The sequence below is a fragment of the Phyllostomus discolor genome, chromosome 6 (genome assembly GCF_004126475.2).
Source record: "Phyllostomus discolor isolate MPI-MPIP mPhyDis1 chromosome 6, mPhyDis1.pri.v3, whole genome shotgun sequence".
Lineage (NCBI taxonomy): Eukaryota > Metazoa > Chordata > Mammalia > Chiroptera > Phyllostomidae > Phyllostomus > Phyllostomus discolor.
In genome coordinates this window covers 97,311,624-97,336,209 of record NC_040908.2, presented here as the reverse complement: position 1 = coordinate 97,336,209, position 24,586 = coordinate 97,311,624, and positions in this window count along the sequence as shown.

Here is a 24,586-nt window from a genome sequence, read left to right as displayed (position 1 = left end):
TGTGAGTTTACTGCCATTTTACTATATATGTTTTTTATCTTCTTTTTCTTAGATAAGTCCCTTTAACATTTCATATAATAAGGGCTTGGTGATGAAGAATTCCTTTAACTTGACCCTATCTGACAAGCACTTTATCTGCCCTTCCATTCTAAATGAAAGCTTTGCTGGATAGAGTATTCTTAGGATTTAAGTCCTTGCCTTTCATGACTTGGAATACTTCTTTCCAGCCCCTTCTTGTCTGTAAGGTCTCTTGTCAGAAATCATCTGATAGTCTCATGGGAACTACTTTGTAGGTAACTGTCTCCTTTTCTCTTGCTGCTTTGAAGAGTCTCTTCTTATATTTCATTTTGGGTAATGTAATTATGCTGTGCCTTGGTGTGTTCTTCCTTGGGCCCAACTTCCTTGGGACTCTCTGAGCTTCCTGGACTTCCTGGAAGTCTATTTCCTTTGCCAGATTAGGGAGGTTCTCCTTCATTATTTGTTCAAATAAGTTTTTCACTTGCTGCTTTTCCTCTTCCCCTTCTGGTACCTCTATAATTTGGATGTTGGAACATTTAAAGATGTCCTGGAGGTTCCTAAGCCTCTCCTCACTTTTTTGAATTCTTATTTCTTCATTCTTTCCTGTTTGGTTGTTTCTTCCTTCTGGTCCACTCCATTGATTTGAGTCCCAGTTTCCTTCCCATCACTATTGGTTCCCTGTGCATTTTCCTTCATTTCACTTAGCATAGCCTTCATTTTTTTCATCTAATTTGCAACCAAATTCAACTAATTCTGTGAGCATCCTGATCACCAGTGCTTTGAACTGTGCACTGATATGTGGGCTATCTCTTCATCACTTTGTTGTATTTGTTCTAAAGCTTTGATCTGTTCTGTCATTTGGGCAATTTTTTTTGTCTTGATGATGCACCTGTTATGTGTTAGTGAGGGGTGGAGCCTTAGGTGTTCACAGGACTGGGGCAACCTGGTCACTGCGTTGTGACTCTGTTTGTTGAGGAGGGGTCTGAGAGGGAACAACGGTGCTTGCTATGCTACCTGTTGGATTTCAGTCACTTCCACAGCTTCTCCCAAGCAAACTGGGTCCTTCTGGTGCTGATTCCTGGGTGGGTGGGCTTGTGTACATTCTAGGAAGTTGTGGGTCTCTCCAACAAACTTTCCGGTGAGGATGAAAGTTTCTCCCTGCACCTCAACCCTCACAAGTGTTTTCAATTGGTGTTTTGAGGCTTTATTTCCCCACACTGGAATCCTGGGTTGTGCAGTCTGTCTCACTCCCTGGTTTTGCCTGGTTTATCTGCATGGGAATGTGGGACTGCACCACCGGCCAGCCACCTTGTGCTCCATGCCCCTCCACAATCTGCTGCCTCACTGGGTTCACCCACTGCCACCCCACACCCGGGCTCTGCCAGCCACTGCCTGCGTGCCCAGGATCCACCAGCCACCGCTTTTTTTGCTGTGGTCCCTCTCTGCACTGCCAACCACCTCTGCCCCTCCACCCAAATCTGCCCCTCCTACCGGTCTGTATGAACATGTGTATTTTAACTCCTTGGTTGTCGGACTTCCATACAGTTCAATTTTCTGTCAGTACTGGTTGTTTTTTTTGTTTCTAAATTTTTGTTGTCCTTATTTTGGTTGTGCGAGGAGGCACAGTGTGTCTACCTACACCTCCATCTTGGCTGGAAGTCTCTCCTTTTTATTTATTTTTTAGAGTTTTCATCACTCTAACATTATCGATTTCTTTTTGCTTTTTCCATTATACTCCTTGACATATTAAGCATAATTATTTTATATTCACTGTCTCTTAGCAACTGCATTATATCTGTGTCTGGTTCTGATGCTTTCTTTGTTCCCTTAGACTGTATTTTAAATTGTCTTTTGGCATGCCTAGTACTTTGAATTTGCTGCTCAAATTATACATGTTGCGTTGAATAATAGGAACTGAGGTAAATAGGACTTTAGTGTGAGAGGTGATGTTAATTTGTCTAGGAGTTGTGCCATGTCTAATGTTTACCTATAGGTGCTAGAGGCTTCAAATTCCTCTAATGTCCTTGTTTTTGCCTCCTCTCTTGACTTGGGATTTACTTAAGTCCTTCCCCTTAGGGAGACTCTGACTCTTTCAGCTCTTTTAGTGATTATTCCCTGTTGTTATACTGGAACAGTGTTGGTGTGCTGACAATCTGTTAATCTTCTCATTAAACAGCACTCTTTTTGTGAGTCTGGGACTTGGGCTACAGCCTTCACAGTGTTTTGACATTGGCAGAGCTTTTATTTCCCTACCCTCTCCTCCCTTCGCTGGCTGCATCATTCCTCGGCTGTTTCCTTGAATCCCTAACTAATTCCTGTTGACTTGTTTTTGTTTGTTTGTTTGTTTGTTTTCTTTTTCCTTCTCCTAGGTACAAAAGGAAGGCTGAAAGGAACTAGAATAAGAAGAATTCCCTCCCTGAGTTAGGATAAATCTCTGACAGTCATTTTCCCTGGAGAGTGGGTGTTTGTTATGGAGGAGGATCTGAGTATATTTTACAAAAATTATTCTTCCTTACCCCCTGCCAAAGCTAGATGGGCCCCTTTTTGATCAATTACGAACCTAGTATGGTTCCAAAGGAAGAATTAGAGAGGATTTTTGAAATAAATTTGTCATCAAAAAGGTTGTGGGAATGTGACACGTGGGAAGTGAGGTGTGTAGGTACTTCAGTGCTATAATTTACTTTTTTTAATACCCTACTGCATCCTAAATCACATAACTTAATACCACATCAACCTGTGGTCAATACTAGTGTTTATTATTTAATATAAAATTAAGTTCATATGTATATATTTAAAGTAAAGGAATTTGGGGTTTTGCTTTCTTTTTTAGAAACCGTGGAGAGTATATCTTAGTTATTTACAATAAAACATTACCACCTGGTGGTGTTAATTTCAAACTGCAGGCAAAAGTTCCTTTGGGTCTTACATTAAACTACAACCTCTATAGCTTTTGCATGCTCTTCTATGGACACCATGCAAAGGACCATTGCTGTAAAAATAAAAGTCTCTGATGCTGAGTAATTGACACTCTAAAAATGAGACAGATAAAACCAGTACAGTATGGTAAATGCTATAATAGAAGTTGGTACTATAACCTATTCATTAATTAGTTTGATTGGTATTTATTAATATACACTATGTACTAGACATTGTTGTGGAAACTGGGAATGCATCATGAAATAAGACAAACAAAAGCTCCACTTTCAGGTAGTGTATGTTCTAGTGTAGAAGAAGGTATAAGATGAATAAAACATGATAGTATAATGTATCATATGGTAATAGGTGCTATAAAGAAAAGTGAATCAGGAAAAAAGAAGAGTGCTAAAAATAAAAGTGAAAAATTCACTAGACTAATCACAGAAAGATATGGTGTTATCTTCACTGACATCTGAGCAAAGACCTGAAGGACATGAGAAAGTGAACCCTGCAGCTCCCTGGAAGAAGGCATAGGGAAGACCAAGTGCAAAGATCTTAGAGGAAGAGCCTCTCTTGTATGTTCAAGGAAGGTTATAAAGGCTCATTTGGCTGCAATGGAGTGAGCAAGGGGTATAGAGAAATTCATTGAGTTAACAGGGAACACAGAATCTATAAAGCCATGAAGGTGATTTAAGGATTAGACTTTAAGTAAGATGTAAAGCTTTGTGTGAGCTTGATATGATCTATCTTGAATATTTCAAATGACTGTTTTGGCTACTTTGATAAAAATACAATACAAGGCATAAAAGAACATAAGCAGAAAGGCCTTTAGGACAGTGATACTCAAAATGCCAGATATGAAGTTTCTGGCAAAATATAAATAAATGTACTTCCTGCATCAAAAAGTTCTTACCAAGAAAAAATGTTAACTGAATTATATATAGAGAGATATAGCTTGTATATGTTATGGCACAAGCTCTTTATTGTCTTGGGGACCAACAGGTCATTCAAAAGACCATACTTGGAGAAGCACTGTTTTAGGATATTCCTGCAATAAGCCAAGTAAGAGATGATGGTGTTTTAGACCATGGTAGTGATATGGGGAAGAGAAGCGGCCATTTATGTAAAGGGAGAGATATACGAGGTCTGCCCAGCCATATAACATGAAAACTACAGGCATTTATTGAAGAAGATACAAGATACAAGAAACATTGTACATAGGACAATGACACCTCAATCCCCTTCAAGGTAAGCACAGTTCTCCTAGTCGCCATCAGCTGAGCCATCGTATTTTCCTGAATCTCATGGATGGTCTGAAATCTCTTTCCTTTCAAAGGTGATTTTAGTTGGGGGAAAAGCCAGAAGTCACAGGGTGCCAAATGTAGGCTGTAGGGGTGCTAAGTCACCTGGGTCATTTGATGTTTCACCAAAAAGAGATGTGATGTATGAGTGGGTGTGTTGTCTTGATGAAGCTGCCAACCATCAGTTGCCCATAACTGCAGCCTTCTGAATAATCCAAATAGTTTTTGTGGAAGAATGTTCAAACTTAACAAAAAATTTGATGAAGATTCATTGCTCTACTCTCTCAGTTATTTTGAATGAGACAGTCACACAATATACATGCTTACTCAATGGGGTCTACCACCCCCACCGACTGGTACAGTGAAGTTGTTATTGTTCATGCATATGCATTCCAGTCCATTCTCCTTGGCTCCCAGGTTACATCTATGTCACACAAACCATTCCTGGTATATTAACAATGGCTGGACTTTTTCTGAACAGACCTCATTGTATATCAATATGCCCATACCCTCACAGGATTTGCTGATGGATTAACTAAGAAAAAAGCCAAAGAAAAATACCAGTCACTGAGCCTGAGAAACTGGACCTGCATTTATAGAAATGGGGATGGCGGGAAATGGGACATATGAAGTGGGAATGTCCAAATGAAGGTAACAAGTAGGAGGTCTGATATGTGATTCTGAGATTTGGGGGCAAGGTCTAGCTAAGTATATACCTATTTATATCAGCATGCATATATAGATATATTAGATATATATATCTAATCTTAAGGCTCTAAATATTATATATATATACACACATATATATATATATATATATATACTCAAAGATGAATGAGTGACCTCTATTCTATAGACAGAGACTTGATCCAAGGACTGAACTCTATGGTACTTCAAAATTGAAAGGTTTAGAGCAGGTGTTGGCAAACTATGGCCAATGGGTCAAATCTGCCTGCAGTTTATTTTCATACAGCACACAAGCTAAGTGTGGCTTTTATGTATTTTAAGGGTTGAAAAAGAAAGGAGAAGAAGAATATGCAACAGAGAGCAGACATGATTCACAAAGCCTAATCTATTTACTATGTGGCCATTTTAGAAGCAAAGTTGTCTAATCACTGGTCTAGAAGATGTAAGAAGGTGTGATATGAGGTAGAAACCCAGGGAACTGTGGAAGTCAGGTAAAGGCAGAACTGTATAGACAAGGGAAAACTACCTGTGTCAAATGTTGCTGATAGATCAAGATGGAAACTTAGAACTGACTTTTGGGTTTTACACTATCTATATTGAACATTAGAGACCTTAACAAAAGTAGTGTTCAAAGAGTCATGTGAATCAAATCCTACCTGAGATATGAGGGTTTGGAACCACAAATAGAGACTAACTTCCTAAAGAGTTTTTCTGTAAAGGGGCATGGGAAATAAAGCAGTGACTGGAAGGGTAAGTGGGTTTAAGATATACAAAGAGCTCTTGTTATGTATATTATATGTTATGTGTCATGTATTATATATTAAAATAAATATATTTTTAAATACATTTATTTTTAAGGTGGGAGAAGTAACTTCTTTCTTATGTCTGTAATAAGGACACAAAATCAGTGGATGTTTTGATACTGCAGTGTTGAGAGGGGACAGTTATTGTAGCATTTCATTCTGCTAGGTAAGAGATAGTGTGATCTAGTGATGAGCAGAGACTTTAGATAAAATCATGAGTAGCCCCACCACAGTAACAGAAAGAAAGGGAGAGTAAAATCTATGGGTACACATGCTGACAAGTGAGAAAATATTGTAGCATAAATTTGCAAAAATTACATTCTGATGGGTTCTATTTTCTGAGCAAGTGGAAGAGGGATCACCAGCAGGCCATGAAGATGAGAGAAAAGATGTTGGAAATTTTAAGAACAGATAAAAATACTTGTTCCCAAGATTGGGAGAATGAATGACTAAAACATAAAATATTTTTGCCTTCCAGCACTAAGGGTCAGTTTAAAGTAACGTCATAAATTGAAAGTAAGATGATCATCATGGTTTACTGCACAAGAGGAGGAACTGAGGGGCACAAAGCTTAATTTAACTGGGATTTGAGTTTTGTGAATTGCATACAATAAATCAAGAGGGCACACATTAGTTAAACGGAAAGAGAGTGATTGCAATAATAGACCACTGAATCTAATCGGAATAAGAAAGAAACATGGACATGGATAGAATACATAAAAATTCACTGAGTTGTACTCATATGACTTTTGCATTTTTCTCTCCATGTGTTTTACTTCAGTAGGTAGTTTACCAAAAATCTTTTAAAAATATTTTTTATTGATTGATTTTACAGAGAGAGAAAAACTGATTTGTTGTTCCATTTATTTATGCATTCATCAATTGATTCTTGTATGTGCCCCAACTGGGGATCACACCCATAACCCTGGTGTATTGGAATGATGCTCTAACCAACAGTGCTACCCAGACAAAGCAGTTTACCTAAATCTTTTTTTTTTTTTTAAAAGGACTTCAACAGGATAAAATGTGACAACAAATGAGAAAATGTGGCTTATAGGAGTGCTAGTTAGGCAGTTACTTAAAAAAAAAAAAAAAACAGACCAAGTAAAGACATAAGGGCAATGAGAATGATGAATGTGTTCTAAGGGAGGACCTAGAAACACAGGACTAGAAGTCAAGTTCCAGAGGGAGATTTCATAGAGAATGACTCAGTTCACTCTAGAAATTGTACATATGATACAGTCAGCAAAGATATTCATATTACCATTCACACTCACAGAAAATAGCACAGAGTAAGAATTCAAAATACTCATAGTAAGGTAAAGAAAACTTAAAAAGAAACAACAAATTCAATTAAGCTAATTACCATTGGGAAGAAAATCCATATGTAATTTAAAGGGAAAAAAGTTATGTGAATATATTATAAAAATGGTCCTTAGGCTCGAAGTACATGAAAGTTGAGTCTACCTCACATGCAGGATGTCCCTGTACCAAGCAATGTATAAATCTAAGAACACTCATACAAAATCCAAAGAAAACCTGTATCCACTGATTCATTGCTGTCTCGTGATCAATATGTGGTGGTAAAATGGGAAGGAATGAGTAAGTTATATTTGCAGTGCACACAGCAGTGTGAGACCACGGCAAGGATTCAGGCCTTCCTCTGGGAACCACACCAAACAATGTGGAGGGAACACTTATAGTCAAAGTTGGCCTCATGACTGCAAGATAGGGGTCATTAGCAAAAGGTAAAGAAGCTGATCTGTTTCTGCAGCATATTAAAAAATAAGTATTACCGAACATTGATTATCAAATAAATATAGGACAGGACCCTCTCAACCTGTTTAATTATTTTGGGCCCTTCTAAAAATAGGAAAAGAAGCAAATTTGAGCTTCAGCTTGCAGAATTAATTATAAATATCAGAATAGGAAAGAAGATAGAGAGCAGCAACATCCTGGTGGAACAAGAGCTGCCTCACCCTTCTTTCTCTCTATTTTATCTAGCCATGAAAATTAGGCCATCTTGTGTTGCCAGCAAGCCAGAAAGCAGTTCCCCCCACAGTAGTCAGGCTCACAGTCTGTTCCAGAAACAGTGGCTGCAGCTGTTGCCCACAGGGAGTTGTAGTATGTGGGGCCTCATTTCCTGCTGGGCCAGGCTGAGCTTCTCCTGCCAGGGCAGACTTCTTCCTGCTGTTATTTCTCAGTTGTGAGCACTATGACCTTGCTTTACACTCAGCTTCCACATGGATTTGGAGCCTTTCTTCTTCCTATCCCTATGGCTTGCTGGGTCTTCACACGTGTCCTTGGACATCCAGGACACAAACAACACCGCAGATCAGAGTGTAATGAACATGTCTAAAGATCTATGGTCCAGCACTTGCTACAAATAAAATTTCATTCTATGAAGAACTGTGAGGAAAATCATGAGTCCATAACTCTTTTTTCTAGGATTAATCAAATAAAGTTTGAAGAAGACACCATAACTTGTCCTGAAAACCAGAAAAAAAATAATCTGAATTTCACAAAGTTAAAGATGTCTCCTAGACTCTTGCTAGAGTGAAGTTGATATTATATTAAACAAGGAATTGTATTGCTTATACATGCTTTCCACTTGCTTTTCTCCTAGTTTGAGTCATTCTGCACAACACTTTCATTGAATTGGTCAGAGCAGATCAACATCCCTTCTTACATAAGAATATCCCTGTGACAGAGTCTAAAAGGAAATCCATGGGACACTATGATCTTTGTATTACTGTGTATTATTCCTAAAGGTCAAAGATTCTCTTTTGCAATAAACCCCTGATTAAGCACCAAACTATATAAAATATAACCCTCAGATATTTCAAGACAGGAATGTCTATTCTAACTCCCAAATAGTTTCCCAAGTTTTCACCTCTCTCCATCCCTGCAACAACCTCCCTAGTCAATTCTCCTGGCTTTTTGCATTATATATGTTCACATTTTAAAAAAGCATATTTGTTGAATGCATGTGTTAGAGTCCATGCTACCAATTCCTTGTGCGTTAGTTGGTTTTATCCTTAAAACGGCTCTATACAAAAGAACACATTATCCTAATAACCCCATTTCAGATGAAAAACTATAAGCCCTTTAGCATGTATATGATTTTCTCAAACACTCACAAATGCCAGAACCTGGGTCTTTCCATCAAGACACTCTTCCCACCTATAAACTTAGCCAAGTACTTTATGAATATATTTAAATATTCTGCATGTATCATCCCTATGATTATTCATTTTCATAAAGATTTTACCTTTTCCAGCCCTGGCTGGCATAGCTCAGTGGATTGAGTGTGGGCTGTGAACCAAAGTGTCACAGGTTTGATTCCCAGCCAGGATACATGCCTGGGTTGCAGACCATAACCCCCAGCAACCGCACATTGATGTTTCTCTCTCTCTCTATCTCCCTCCCTTCCCTCTCTAAAAATAAAGAAATAAAATCTTAAAAAAAAAAGATTTTACCTTTTCCTTTGTTTATATCTTGCTCCATTTAAGAATAGGGGAGAGGATTGAAAGTGAAGGTGGGGGGTGGGTAGGACAGGGGAGAGTAATCGGGGGACTTGGGGACAACTGTAATTGAGCAGCAATAGAATTTTTAATAAATATACAAATAATAAAATTTTATGTTATCTATTTTATCATAATAATTATCAAAGAATTAATGCAAATTATTTTTATCAATTCTATATCAAGAACATATTGAAATTATTGAATTTTGGATATATTGGATTAAAGAAAATATATTCATAAGGTTTTTTTTTAAGAATCTATTGTTTTAGCAAAGTTGTCTTTTAAACTGTGCCATTCTTTATAATGTTATCCAAGTCACAAGTGCCACTAATATAGTCTTCAATTGCTAGGAGACACTAATTTTAATGCCTCCTATGGCCAAAGCCAAATAAGTGAGAATCTGCAAAGAATAACTCTTTCCTGGAATACAGCAAAGAGAACTGAACACACTACTGAGTAAGAGGAAAATCATTTTACTAATGATATTAAAAACAATGGCTAGTCATTCCAGAGAGGATTACATAATAATTTTAATGTGAGATTTAATCATTATTTAAACTATGGCCTATATCATTTCTAAAAAATTTGAAAAGATACTTTTAGGCTTAAATGGATCAATGGCATAATGTATTGTCCCCGTGTTACAAATAAAACTAATTTAAAGGTATCAAAGTAATAAATAAAATGTTTTTAAAAGAGCATGTCATTTATTCAACTGCTACAATATAATATGGATACAGTATTCCTTAACAATAAGTGGCCAACTATACTTATTAAAATATTTCCCTTTGTTTCCCAAAATATTCTAAATGTAGCCAAAAAATGGACCATTTAATCAAAAGTAAAATCATATTTAGCAAGTGAAAGATATTCTCTGATGCAAATATCTTAATTATAGTATAATAATATGACTTTCCAATGGAAAAATTATTATGAAATGTAACTTTTTTCATGTGAAAAGCCTTCACTAAGTTTTCTAGACATAGGAATTTAACTCAAAGTCATAGAGTTAGATACAACTCTACTGATTTAGGTCAATCCCTTCTTTTAAGAAGGTATTCTTTTAAGTGAGGACCTGAACCATTCAAGGTCAATATCTGACTAGAAGTTGAATATAGATTAGAAAAAGTTTCCTAGCACAAAGTCTAATGTCCCAGACTATCTTTTATTGATTTATTTATTAATTAAATTAACAAAAATATCTGCCAAATATCTGCCAATATCTGCCAAACACAGCTTTGGCACTAGAATTGCCATAATAATAAATAAACAGGCACAGCCCTGACAAATATTTTAAATTCAATCTTTATTATATTTTTCCTATTATGATTTAGTCCCCTGATACCTCCTTCCCCCCAGCACTCACCACACTGTTGTCTATGTCCATTTCACAGGAAGACAAGCACTGAACAATTACTAATTAGGTATTCTTTTAGCACTTGGCTTCCTTGTTTAAGACTTGTGATTGTTTGTAAGGTTCATCCACATTCTAAATAGCAGTAGCTCACTGATTACTAATATTAAGTTGTAAAATGTAGCACTATTTATTTGTTCATTAGATTGTTCCCAGTTATGACTATTCTGAGTACTATTTCTATGAGCATTCTGATACATGTCTTGTGCTACACATATGCATGGATTTCTATTGATATAAAAAATGTCAGATATTGATTATGCATATGTTTAGTAGAAATTGCAAAAAAATCCCAAAAACGGCATTGGTTATTCACCAACAGCAGTTAGAGTTCTAATATCTCTATCTCTTTGCCAGCAAATGATATTATCAGTACTTTTATTTTCAGCCATGTTGGAAAGTGTACAGAGGTATCTCATTGTGGTTTTAATTTCATTTTCTGAGTGACTAAAAAGATAAGCAACTTTTTAGATATTTATTGAAATTTAAACTAACCCTCACAAAAAGGTCAAGTGAGTTAAAATTAGTCTACAAAAACAACAAAGATTAAAAATAACATTCATAAAATATGACAGAAAAGTAAGAAAATTGTAAAAATAAATATAAACACTTCCTCAGTTACACTTCAAAGAAGAAAAATGATTTCATCGTATCTGATAAGAACTTTGCAAAAACTATCAAATTGAGATTACCTGAAATGGTGATTTACTATTTTAATGATGACACCATTTCAGTATATAGTGTGTCATTAGATATTAATTCTTGTAAATTATATATGTGTATATATATATATAGCACAAATATTAACTATAGGTACTTGTTTTTGTCTTTACTGTTAGATGTAACATTTAATAAATGTTTGGAGATCTTTCCATTCTGGTCCTGGATGACACCATAAGAAATAGATTGGGCTACCTCGGCTATCAGATTTCTTTGATGTTGATCAGAATGCCATCTGGTTCCACCTTCCAATATTTCTTGCTTTCAGACACCTCAGTGTAATGCCCATCCCTTAACAGCTGACCCCTCTTGTTAGGCTCTACCACCAACCCTCTGTCAAGGCTACCAATCACTTCTAGATGCCTAATGTCCAGATACCACACTGCACCGGTATGACTGGACATCATCATCAAACTTACCAATGAGTTTGCCCCCAACACCTATATTTCTCAAATGGGCATGTCAGGTTTCCGAGGGTTCTGTTCTCTAGTCTAGCCTATCTAACTAAATTGCTCAACCTCTTGTTCCAGCACCCAATACTTCAGCTGACATTTACAAAATATAGTGAAAATACTTTATTGACTGGCAGATGATAAAGAACATCCCCATTTAAAATGTCTAGCTTTTTAATTTAAGTTCAATTGAAATACTTATAAAACATACCTCAAGGTTAATATTGATTTTTCATGGACAATTGAATTAGAAATTAGCATTGGGTCAGCAGTGGGGATATCCTTTGCATTTTTATGGGAAAGCAGAGCAATAAAATAGAATCTAAATACAATTATCTAGGTCTGTGCATAACATAGTCATTTTCCTGTTTGATGTGATCTTCCAAATACAATAGATGCATTTTATATGTGATTTTGATCCACAATCACTGGAAAACTTTCCTTAGAAATCATTCTTTCTCCAGAGTAGTTATGGTTGTATTAAGGAAAAAATATGATGAATTTTAAAATATGATGAAATTCCCTGAAAATTCAGAGAATATACACTTGGAGTTTTCTGAAAGGTTTCTTTAAAAAGTTTTGCTGAAGTCTTATTTTCTTTGTAAATAAGAGGGGGATGAGAGATATTTTTCCTTTATAAATATCAGGAATATGTTGTAATTCACTAAATACATTTATAATAATCCTCTTACACACACCAAAAAGCTGAGATGAGCAGAGTTTAACTCCCGTCCTAGTCCATTATCCACAAAAGACAGGACTGTTGAATTATGCTCTTCTTTTCAGCCATAAACTCTTAGTTTTCAATTTAGGCACAATTAGGAGTGTTATAAAAGATTTTTATGATCTTTTTCCTCCAATCTTAGAGCCAATTACTGTGCTCTTTGTATATGCAGCAAATTATTTAAGTATTAGTCATTTTCCTTGTTATTTGCTTCTTGCTCAAATTGCGTTACAATAAATTGTGGTTGCATTTGTAGTTAGAGTATTTACATTCATTTTCTATAGTGCAGCTACAAGTAGTCAAACTGAATTGCTTACTTCCTAGCAGTGTAAGGGTGGAGTATTATTCCTGAAAGAGGGTGGGCTCTGGGTCTGTATCTAAAGTGTTCCTGGTCAGGTTAAATATAGCAAAAAGTTGGTTTGGGGCAACAACTGGAGACACAAAAGAAAAGTTGCTAAACCAGATTTTGGATAACTTTAAATACCTAAGACAGAAACACCAAAGGGGTTGGAGTTACTGGAGTTGTGTCATAGTTGCAGACCAGAAGAGCTTGTGCAATGGCAGGAGGCAGAATACAGTTATGAATCTTTCAATTATCCAGGTTTGGACTGTAAGCATGTACCTAGACTTGGGTACCAGCAGTTGAAATAGAAAGACATAGATGTAAGAAATATGTTTAAAGGATTCTGTCAGTTGAATTTACTAGAAACAGTGATTGGTTTTTGCTCCCAGCTTCAGGGATGTGGGGCCTGAAAAGTTGTGACATTATTAACTAAAATGGAATTAAGCAGGGAAACAGATTTAGTAGGTGTGGGGATGGTAAATTTGGTTTAAAAGTGTTGTATTTACAGTGGCAATAAGATATACAAATAGAGATATCCAACAGCCACTAACGGAAACTGGGGAGGACAAAGAAACAACAGTAGTTGAGAAAATGTTCTTTTTCATCTTGATTTTCAGGATAAAAAACAACACTATAAAGTAGGAATATGTGTTTGTACATCACAGTCACCTACTTTTTCAGTGCCTGAGTGAGGGTCAGAGTGTTCTCTAATTCATTCGCTCCTTCATTCAAGAGCATTTGTTCATCACGTGTTATACTCCAGGAATGAGAATGGTAAAGAAGAAACATATTTAAGAAATATTTCAGAGATGGAACCAACAGAATGTTGTTATAAAACAGATTGTAGGAAAGTCTTTTCTGATTAAATATTGTCTGAGATTAAAAATCTCAGTTTTCTTAATGCATAGATAAAAATAACTTTTTCAGGTGACAGACCAAATACATAGTTCTTGGGGACAAACCATCCAGAGCTCTTACTCCAATACTATGATCCCCTGAGTGGAGCTGTTATCAATGGCCACCCTGCGCTTATTCTAGAGACTAGAGAATTTCTTTCTTTTTTTAATCTTTCTGTTTATTTCATTTATTTATTTATTTATTTATTTATTTTTACTGTTGTTCAATTACAGTTGTCCCCATTTTCCCCCATTACTGTCCCCTGCCCTGCCCACCTCCCCCTACTCCCACATTCGATCCTTCCCCCACCCCCATTGTCTTTGTCCATGGGTCCTTTATACATGTTTATTTCATGACTACAGGCCAGGCACTGTACTAGGTGCTATATGTAGAATGGAGACCAACAGATGGGATCTCTTCTCTGTGGTGTTTACAGTTTTGTATATTCACCTGTAACAGATCAAACCCTCTCAAGACAACTTCCAAACCCAGGTGATCACTGGACACAGCCTATTATTCTTTCTGATTCCCTATTTTTACCCCCATTACCCTTACCATTATTTAGAAATTATTTACTGATATGTCAACATCCTATTAATTGATAATTAAGTCCTTCTGAGGCTGGAAATTCAAAATACCCAGTTAAAGCACTTGAGATGGATGAGTATATTCTACCTAATAAGTTTCTTAGAAATTAATGGTAAATTTAATACTGCTAAGTTTTATTGAGCTTTTCTCTTAATAGCACCTCATACACAGGTATTATGACCTGAGAATTTTTTTAATTAAAGTATATATAATCTCTAGCATTTCAAAGTATTAAGAAGGTAAAAACTTGCAAAATATACAATTTTATGGAAGGGAGTTTTTTTTTGCCTACCAAAATTACTAGGAATGAGTATTAAGATTTCAAAATGAAATTTTCTTATAAAGGGAGACTCTTTTCTTCCTGAAAACTTATGTAACAGTACAAATCAAAGGCAAGTATCCACTGACATTTTGAGCAGTAACTCCTCTATGTGTTTGTAGGTTTGACTCAAAAATAATCAAAGAAATGTAGTAAAATAACTTTTGCATGTCTGTAGGCAAAAGATCATCTTATTCAAGGGAAAACAACTACTGAACAAATGGATTTATCTTTTAATGGATTAAATTTGCAACTGTTTTTATATGATGTACCCTTTTTAAAGGTTAGAACTTCCATCTGCCTATCCTTTCATCTGAGACTCAAAAACATCTCAGCTGCTGATGTGGTAGTCCCAGGGCAAGAGGAGGGGAAGCTAAAGCTTCTTCCTTTCCAGTCAAAGAAGATAGCATTTTCTTTTTAAAAAGCAGTTTTTTTCAGCCAGCCTTGTACAAGCAGCTCACTGGTGTCATAAATAAAAATCAGTGTCCTCTACAGACTGGGCTTTCCCGTAGGTGGCCTTGTACGAACACCTCATGATAGCTCATTCTCTGGCTGGTGTATGTCCTGAGGCCCATGAAATCCCTTCTTCTCTTTTACAATTTCAGTTTTAACAATATTTAAAAATAAAGAAATAATTCTGAGATGACAACTGGATCATATACCTGAAATATTTCTTCACTACTTCATTCTCAAGCTTTAGAAATTCAGTAAATTAATCTCAAGTCTGAAATTACAGAAAGCATAACCTCTAAATTCCAACAGGAGAGAAATGGTACTCGGTCCAGAATGTGAAATGACTAAGCCAGATCACGCAGCTCACAATTCTAGCTTAGACTTCCCCTTTGCTGAAGAGAAAAGGATGAGATCGGGTTGAAATTGAGAAAAGTTCATCATTATTTAAGAAACAGGTAGAAAACATATGAATGACTTATATTGAAAACTTATGAGAATGAAATATATCAGTTATAAGCTATATTAAATTAAAGATTGTATATATTAATATCCTACAGTGGCCAGCACAATAATAGGGACTACATTAATAGTGGCATAATAAACATTAGTGAAACAGCAAAAGAGAGAGGGGAAAGGATTACAATTTCTCTTGTAAACTGGTAGATGTAAAAGGCACCACCAGGTAAAGGACCATAAGGTAACTGTGAAACAATGGCTGTGAAGAGCAGTTATCCTTGGCAAGACCCAAGATCACCAGAAACTGGTATTTCAACAATATGGATATATATGATATTCCTATTGTAGTGAGTGCAGTTTCAATCAAAAATAAGAAATTCCTTGTTGTTTAGATCAGTAGTTGCAATTATTGTCTTTATTTTCAGAAGTGTTTAATAAGAAAAATGACCCCATAGTGTAAAGGAGGATCTAAATTTAATATCTTAGTAACCAGTGGAAGTTAGAATAGAAGAGATACACTTTTGAATAAGAGCCACAAAGAAGTAAATGGTATCTTCATCCAATACTCTTAATAGCCTCACTAAGGTGATATTGGTGATTTGAAAGAAATAGAAAATTTGGAGGAATTATATCAGATTCAATTTAATTGGAATAAAATATTTTTGGACTTCAATAGACCAGATAAAGTTAAATAGCATAACTGTATAGTGATTCATTGAGAAAAACATGACTTTTTCACAGATATATAAACAAAGAAATATAAGCTAAAAGAATAATGAGATTAGAGATTGAAGAATTTCTGGACATAGAAAAGTACAAGGGAGTCGATGGTACTTGTTAGCAAGAGCATTATGAAGATGGCTTACAGGAGAGAGAGTCAGTTGAATCCAGGAGTAATAAATTGAAACAATAATGAAAAAAGTGCTGTGGATATAAAATATAACTATTCATTTATACTGAATAAGTGGGAGACATGAGGGGTGTAGAAGTGGTCATAAAAAGAATGATAATAGATCTTAAAGGTTAAGTAGTGCTAAGGACCGAAGAATGTGTGTACACACATTGTTAGTGTCAAAATTTACTAAGGATTTAAACAACATGCCAAGTTTTATGCTATACTTTTAGCAGATAATTGCTCACTTGGTTCTAATAACAACTACACTATAAAGATACTCTGAGTAACTCTTACATATGAGTAAATTTTACAGAGGACAACCTTCCCAAGACCATGTAAACAGTAAACCATTTTCTAATTTAGGTCTATCTAACTTCACAGTTGATATGCTTTATCACTAAGCTTTGTTCCAATCTCTATGACAATTATAGTAAGTTGCCATAGGTGAAGTAGTGAAGAACATCATCACTATTTATGAAGTTTGTGTAACTGTGAGACTAAGAGGATTTATGGGCCTTCCATATGAATACAGTTGAAGGAAAAGCAAAATATTGTGAAAAGGGGTAGAAGGAAAAGGCAAGAGGTGACCTCCCCACTACCAAAAAAATAGATTCCATAGGCAGAGGAATGACATTCAAAAGGTAATAGTTAAGGAAAGTGGCACAACAGTGACATAGAAGTAGAGATAAAGCAAAGATTATGGTATCTGCTCCTGAATGCACAGGGCAAGTGGTCTTCATTGGAGAAGTTAAACAAGATAAAAGAGAAAGAGAAAATTTAGGGATTTCAAAGATTCTGCTCACCAGTAAAAGGGAGAGGGATGCACAGATCCCAGTAAGAAGCAAGGGGATGGAAGTAGGTGCACTGAGGGGAAGAGTGAGGTGGAGTAGGAGGATAGTGTAACTGTGAGCTCAGGATTCAGAGAGACCTATGGAACCTTACTCTTCTACTTACCAACTCATAGGTAAAAGGATAATAAACAATAGTACCATCCAACAGACTCTGATCTCAGAACTCTTATTACTCTTTAACCACCACATTCTAAGATAGATGGAAAGATATAAAATATTAGAATCTATACCTTCAGCCTTTTGATTGCCTTAGTGTCCCATTAATCAAATTATAGTCCTCTTATATCCTGTTTCAGCAGGATGATGACACATAAAGTTTATTATACTATCGTCTCTATTGTACTATATATATGAACTTTCCTAAAATAAAAAGGTTAAAAATATACAATTCCCTAGAATCCCATAAATCAGCAACATCCTCTAGAAAAAGCTGCTGGCACAGGTTTCTCCCCTCTAAGAGAAATAAAACCTAGACCTAGTTTTTTTATCTTATAGTTTTCCAGGAAAGGTAGTTTTATAAATGCCCTTGTTAATGTGTTTGCTCTCAGTAGATCCCACTGTATGAATCATAATGAAAGAAAAATGCTGGGCGTGCCAAAAACCTGAAACCAACTGTCCACTGCTGAGATGCTAAGTAGGCAGAATTGCTATTCATTGTGCTGCCTTTGTCTTTATAGAGGTCACCATTATAGGACACTCGGAAAGAGGTGATACCTACCAGTGAGTAGTGATTATTCAGCGTCATAGCGTGAAGGATCACATACACCATGTGAACATGAGCCAAAGGTGCTGATTATAGTGTGGTGTAAAAATAAAATAGGTCAGGGCCAAAAATATCTCAGCAACCTAAAGAATAAGACTGTACTTCACTTTAATGGTTTATTCTCTTGGTTCTTTCAAAGGGAAAAAGGTTCTTTTATTCATTCATTCACCAAGTCAGTTCAATAATCACTTGTGGAGTGCCTTGACATTGTCTGACTGCTAGAAATACTCTACTGAATTACACTGGCATGGTGACTGATATTGAAGGGAAAAAAGGTTATTTTTTAGACATAAAGAGAGATATTAAACAATGTGGTACTGTGATTTGAAGGAGCTCAATTAATAATAATGCTTTCCCCAGACCTTGTTCTAAAATAGTAAAGGAGATAAGAAGTAAGGCAGATGAAGGTCAAAATACCCACTCTATATTTCTGATGTCTGTTATTCACAGGCACAGATAATTTCCTAGTACAGAATCCCAGATGTAAGCATGGACCTGCTCAGACATAGATATAACAGAGAACAATCACAGGTTTACCTGGGTGTCCTCCCTAGATGGCCTATGCCTGAAAAAATTGTGGCATGGAGCAACAGAACAGAATCGTGGAGTTTACTGTCTAATGCAAAATTAATTGCCAGCGTATCGATTACATTAATGCCATCAGTGTAGGAAAGCTCCTACTACAATTCATTCTCCCAAACAGTCCATGTGGTATACTGATTGTAATCAGTACCTCTCTGGGTGCTCATGTCCTTTGCAGTGTGACTTTGAAGCTTCACTTATCAACAATCTATGTCTCTAATCTTTAAATCTAGGCTGGACATAAAATTTACTTTTAGCCAAAGCAATGTGGCAGATGTGATGGCGTACCATTCCCAAGGTTAGACTTTAAAAGGTTGTACACATTTCTGTTTTCTGTTTTAGTAACCTTGACATTGTATGGGGACAAATATGAGAACAAACTCAAGCTAGCCTACTCAGGATTACAGATGATGCAGAGCAGAGAGGAATTTGCCCCAATGGCACCCTCTACTCCACCCAGTCCCAGCCCAATGACAAACTCGGCAACAATCAGCTTAGCTTGGGGCAGGTAAGCTAAGCAGATCTCACAAAACCTGCATTAGGTCACTAACGCTTTAATGTGCTTTATCAAACAGTGATTAATGAAGTGATAGCTTGCTATTGTCATACTTACTTTCTTTAATTAAAATGCTGTAGCTATGATATGGCACGGGGAGACGCAAACAGCAACATATCATGATTGTTTTTAAGATAGCAAATAAATAAAGAACACAAAGTGCATTTTAAAAACAAAATAAAGGACTAAAAATAGTTGTAGTATCTTGACACAAAATATTATTCATCACCAGGAATAAGTAACTACAAATACAGGCATTATCATGGGTAAATTTCAAGTAAATATTGTTTAGTAAAAGTAAAAATTAAAAATTAAAAAGTTGAATTCCTTTTATATAGGAACAGTAACAGATAAAACTTAAAGATTCTATGTAAACATCATATGTATATGGTAAAACTATTTTTTAAAAAAGCAAGGGGATGATTAACACAAAATTCAAGATAGCATTTACTTCTGGTGGAAGAAAGATATTAGGGTGAAACATGCCAAGGTCATCAAAGGTCCTGAGAATGTTCCATGGTGTTATGAGATTTATTGCATGGTTGTCATTAATACCATATCCAGGAGATATATTCTTTATATGTATATTTTATAATTAACAGTGTTTTAAAGGTTTATTGAAAGAGGGCAAGAATGAAAAGGAAAGAACCAGTTAGGAAGCTACTCTACCAGTCCACATAAGAGATCATGGTAGCTCAGCCCTGTATATGAATGGTGGAAATGGAAAACTGTATGAATTAAAGATAGGCAGCTCTACCACTTCCCTGCTAGCTATTGGACTTTGGACAAGATACCTTATCTTTCTACTCCTCATTTTGTCTATAAAAAAAATTTAGGGTATTTTAATAATGAGTTAATGGATATAAAGCTCTTAAAACAATGCTTAGTACACTCTCCGCACCCAGTAAAAGTTAGCGATCACTATTGAATAGTGCACCATTAGGCATAGACTCAAGTACCACATTTTATGGATATTGAGAAGCTGGAACACAGAAAAATGATGACAACCAGTGTCTCTATAGACCATGTCATTTAGACAGAGTTGAGGAATTGGACTTTTTAAAATTTCTCCAAGTTCAGGACTAAATGACTATTTTTGTGTGATCCTATGGGTTAAAACTACAAGCCAGAATCTGTTTCCAAATTTAGAACTTTCACACAAGAGCAGCTACAGACAGTTAACAAATAGTGGAATGATCTGCCTTATAAATTAATGAGCTTCTTGTTACTGGAAGGATTCAAGGTAAAAGTGAATAAGAATTCAATGGTGGTACTATAGAAGGAAGGAGGGATATTTGTCCACATCCACTAGAATCCAATGCAGTGTTCCAGAGGTAGAAGATAAGAGTCAGGCTTGGAGGGACTCATAAGAAAAATTTAGTAAGGGGCTTCCCTCAGAGACCTAGAGTACAGAACTAGTCAATTAAAGACTGTAATAAGAGGAAGTGCAGTGAATCAAAACTAAGGACTGGGAAACAAAACAGAAACCCCAAACAAATAATTGAAATAACATTTGAAAGAGGGAAAGAAGATATTAAGGAATAAGTTCCTAAGGACTGTCATGAAACTCATAGTTTTGAAGACACCATTTTTAACCTGGTTTTTGGAGGAGGAAACCTCTTTAGTTATCACAGGGTCCAGAGAATAGATTTAATCCCAAAATCTATACCTAGGATAAACCAAAGTGGGACATTAATACTGGCTTTTAAGTATGGACTATACTTACTCTAACTTGGATAATAGATTAAGATGAGGAAAATTCCCTATTCTATGGCAAAGAAATATATGCATTAGGTATAAATGATTTTTCTAGGATTTTAAAAATATTAACATTTTCAATTATCTTTGTTATTTTACCCAATTATATTCAATGAATATGTATTGATTGTTAATTTTGTGTCAAACACTGAATAAGGCATTAAAAATTGACCAAAAATAACACAGACTGTCTAAAGCTTATAGTCTGATATATAATACAAGGAAGATTAATAACATAAATATATGAAGAGTACAGTGAAATCATGCTATTAAAATATATAAAAAAGATTCTAATCAAGCCTGAGAGAAATTATACAACTGTCCATAACTATGTAGTGAAGCAGGCACTGTGAATTCAATCTCTATTATAAACATAAGCTAAGTCATTTGACTAATATTCGTGTTCATTATACAAAAATTTTAGAATACAAAGGTATAAAATCACATCTTAGTATTTTGATTTTGTAATTTTAAAATGTGGTTTTGTTTATTTTTTAATTAGTTAATACAGGCTCATGATACAACAACCATTCTTTTCCAAGGTTTAAAACAAAATACAAGAAAATATCCCCCGTCTTCCAGTCACCCTGTCTCCTGCCCAGAAGCACATGCTATAAACATTTTCTTAAATACCCTTCCAGAAATATTCTGTGCATTCTAAAATATTACTTCTATATATAGTTATTTTTATAAACACTAATAGTAAAAATACTCTGCCCAATAATCCATGCCATGCTTTTTCATTACATTAATATATCTCAGAGATTTCATCACATTGGAACACAGATATATGATAGGTAGATATATAGAATGAAAGAGGATAGAGATATAATTGCTATAGATTGAAAGTTTGTGCCCTGTATTTTAATGATTAAATTATTAGATAATAGTTTAATTACTGCTGAGCAAAGGCACCTTTCAATTAACCAGGAAACAAGCCTTCACCAGACACCAAATCTGCTGGCAGCTTAATCTTGGATTTCCCAACCAACAGAACAGTAATAAATAATTCTGTATGGTTTATAAACCACCCAGTCTATATAGTATTATATTATAGCAGTCCAAACAGACTATGAAAAAATTTATCTTTGATAGCCTAGAATTGAATCTTTTTTTATAAGCCTTCTACTGATGGACATTCAGGTTGTTTATAGCCTTTTGGTATTATTAAAAATTTCTATAATCAAAATCCTGAACATGAATATAAGAAAGCCTGAAGACTGCTTACTTAGAAGTGGAATTGCTGATTCAAAGGGTGTTCAATGCACTTTGTATTTTGAAAGAACTAAATCACCTTCATATGCTTGTACCAGTTAATACTCCCATCAGCAACATGTGGAGGTTCCCTCCACACTCTCATTAAGTCAGCCTGTTCTCAGACTTTATACTACTGGCCAAATAAGTGAAAAATATTATCTAATATTTTTAATATTACAAGTGATGTTGAGCATCTTTTTGTTTAAAATCTAATTTATTTATATTGACTGTTAAGTCCCATAACTTTCGAATATTAGCTGAAATTTTTATTGCTCTTGATTTGAATGAACTGGAGATATGTTAAATAAATAAGCCTTTTTGACTATAACATTAAGTAGAAATATGCTTCCCAGATTTTCTTTACTTTTGTCTTTGATAGTAGCGGTTTATATAATTAGGAATTCATTTTAAATTTTTAAAATACAGTAGTCCCCCTTTATTTGGTGGTTTCACTTTCTGTGGTTTCAGTTACCTACAGTCAACCACGGTCTGAAAATATAAAATGGAAAATTCCAGAAATAAACAATTTATAAGTTTTAAATTGTGTGCCATTCTGAGTACCTCACTTCATCTTATCACAAAAGTTTTGTATCATCTCACATCACTAGACAATGGGTTAAGTGTTGCACAATAAAATATTTTGAGAGAGAGACCACATTCACATGACTTTTATTATAGTATATTGTCATAATTGTTCTATTTATTCATTATTTATTGTTGTTAATTTCTTACCATGCCTAATTCATAAATTAAACTTTATCACAGATATATATGTATAGGACAAAAATATAGTATATACATGGTTTGATACTACTTATGATTTTAGGCATTCTCTGGGGATCACAGAACATACTCCATATGGATAAGGGAAGACTACTATATTCACTGTTACAATCTTTTCTTTTTTTAACTATATTGTATTGATTATGCTACTATAATTGTTGCAATTTTTCCCCTTTGCCCCACTCTGCCCAGTTCCCCCTTTCCTCCAAGCAAGCCCTCCCCCTTAGTTCATGTCCATGGGTTATGCATGTAAATTCTTTGGTTCCTCCATTGTCTCTACTGTTTTTAACATCCTCTGTCTATTTTGTTCATATCCAATTATGCTTCTAAATCCCTGTACCTTCTTCCTCATTCTCCCCCTTCCCCTTCCCAGCTGATAATCCTCCATGCAATTTCCATTTCTGTGATTCTATTCCTATTCTAGTTGTTTCCTTAGTTTTTGTTTTTTAGATTGAGTTGTTGATAGTTGTGAATTTTTTGTAATTTTATTGTTCATAGTTTTGATCTTTTTCCTAAACAAGTTCCTTTAACAGTTCATATAAGGGCTTGGTGATGGTGAATTCCTTTCACTTCACTTTGGGAAGCACTTTATCTGCCCTTCAATTCTAAATGATAGTTTCACTGGATAGAGTAATCTAGGTTGTAGGTCCTTGCTTTTCATCACTTTGAATACTTCTTGGCAGTCCCTTCTTGCCTGTAAGATTTCTTTTGAGAAATCAGCAGACAGTCTTATGGGAACTCCTTTGTAGGTAACTCTCTACCTTTCTCTTGCTGCTTTTAAGATTCTCTCTTTATCTTTAACCTTTAACATTTTAATTATGATGTTTCTCAGAGTGGGTCTCTGCATCCATCTTGTTTGGGACTCTCCATGCTTCCTGGATTTGTATATCTATTTCCTTTGCCAAATTAGAGTTTTCTTTCATTATTTTTTCAAATAAGTTTTCAATTTCTTGGTCTTCCTCTTCCCCTTCTGACACCCCTATTATTTGGATGTTGACCCTTTTGGGGATGTCCCAGAGTCTTCTTAAAGTCTCCATGATTTTTTAAATTCTTGTTTCTTCGTTTTGTTCTGGTTGAATGTTTATTTCTTCTTATGTTCCAAATCATTGATTTAAATCCCAGCTTCCTTCTTTTCACTGTTGGTTTCCTATGGCGTTTTCTTTATTTCCCTTAGCACAGCCTTCATCTCTTCCTTTATGCTTTTGCTGTATTCAGTGAGATCTTTGAGTACTCTGACCACCACTGCTTTCAACTATGCATCTGATAGGTTGGCTGTCTCTGCATTGCTTAGTTCTTTCTGGGGTTCTGTTTTGCTCCTTCATTTGGGTCATGTTTGTTTGTCTCCTGATTTTGGCAGCCTCCCTGTATCTGTACACTAGGTACAGTCACTTTGATTCCATTTTAGCACACCTGCTACCACATTTTGCTGTGTATAATGTGCTCCTGTATATGCTCCTACACCCACGTTTTTGGCCCAAACTTTCAAGAAAAAAATCTTTCATTTTAATTTTTTAACTAAATTA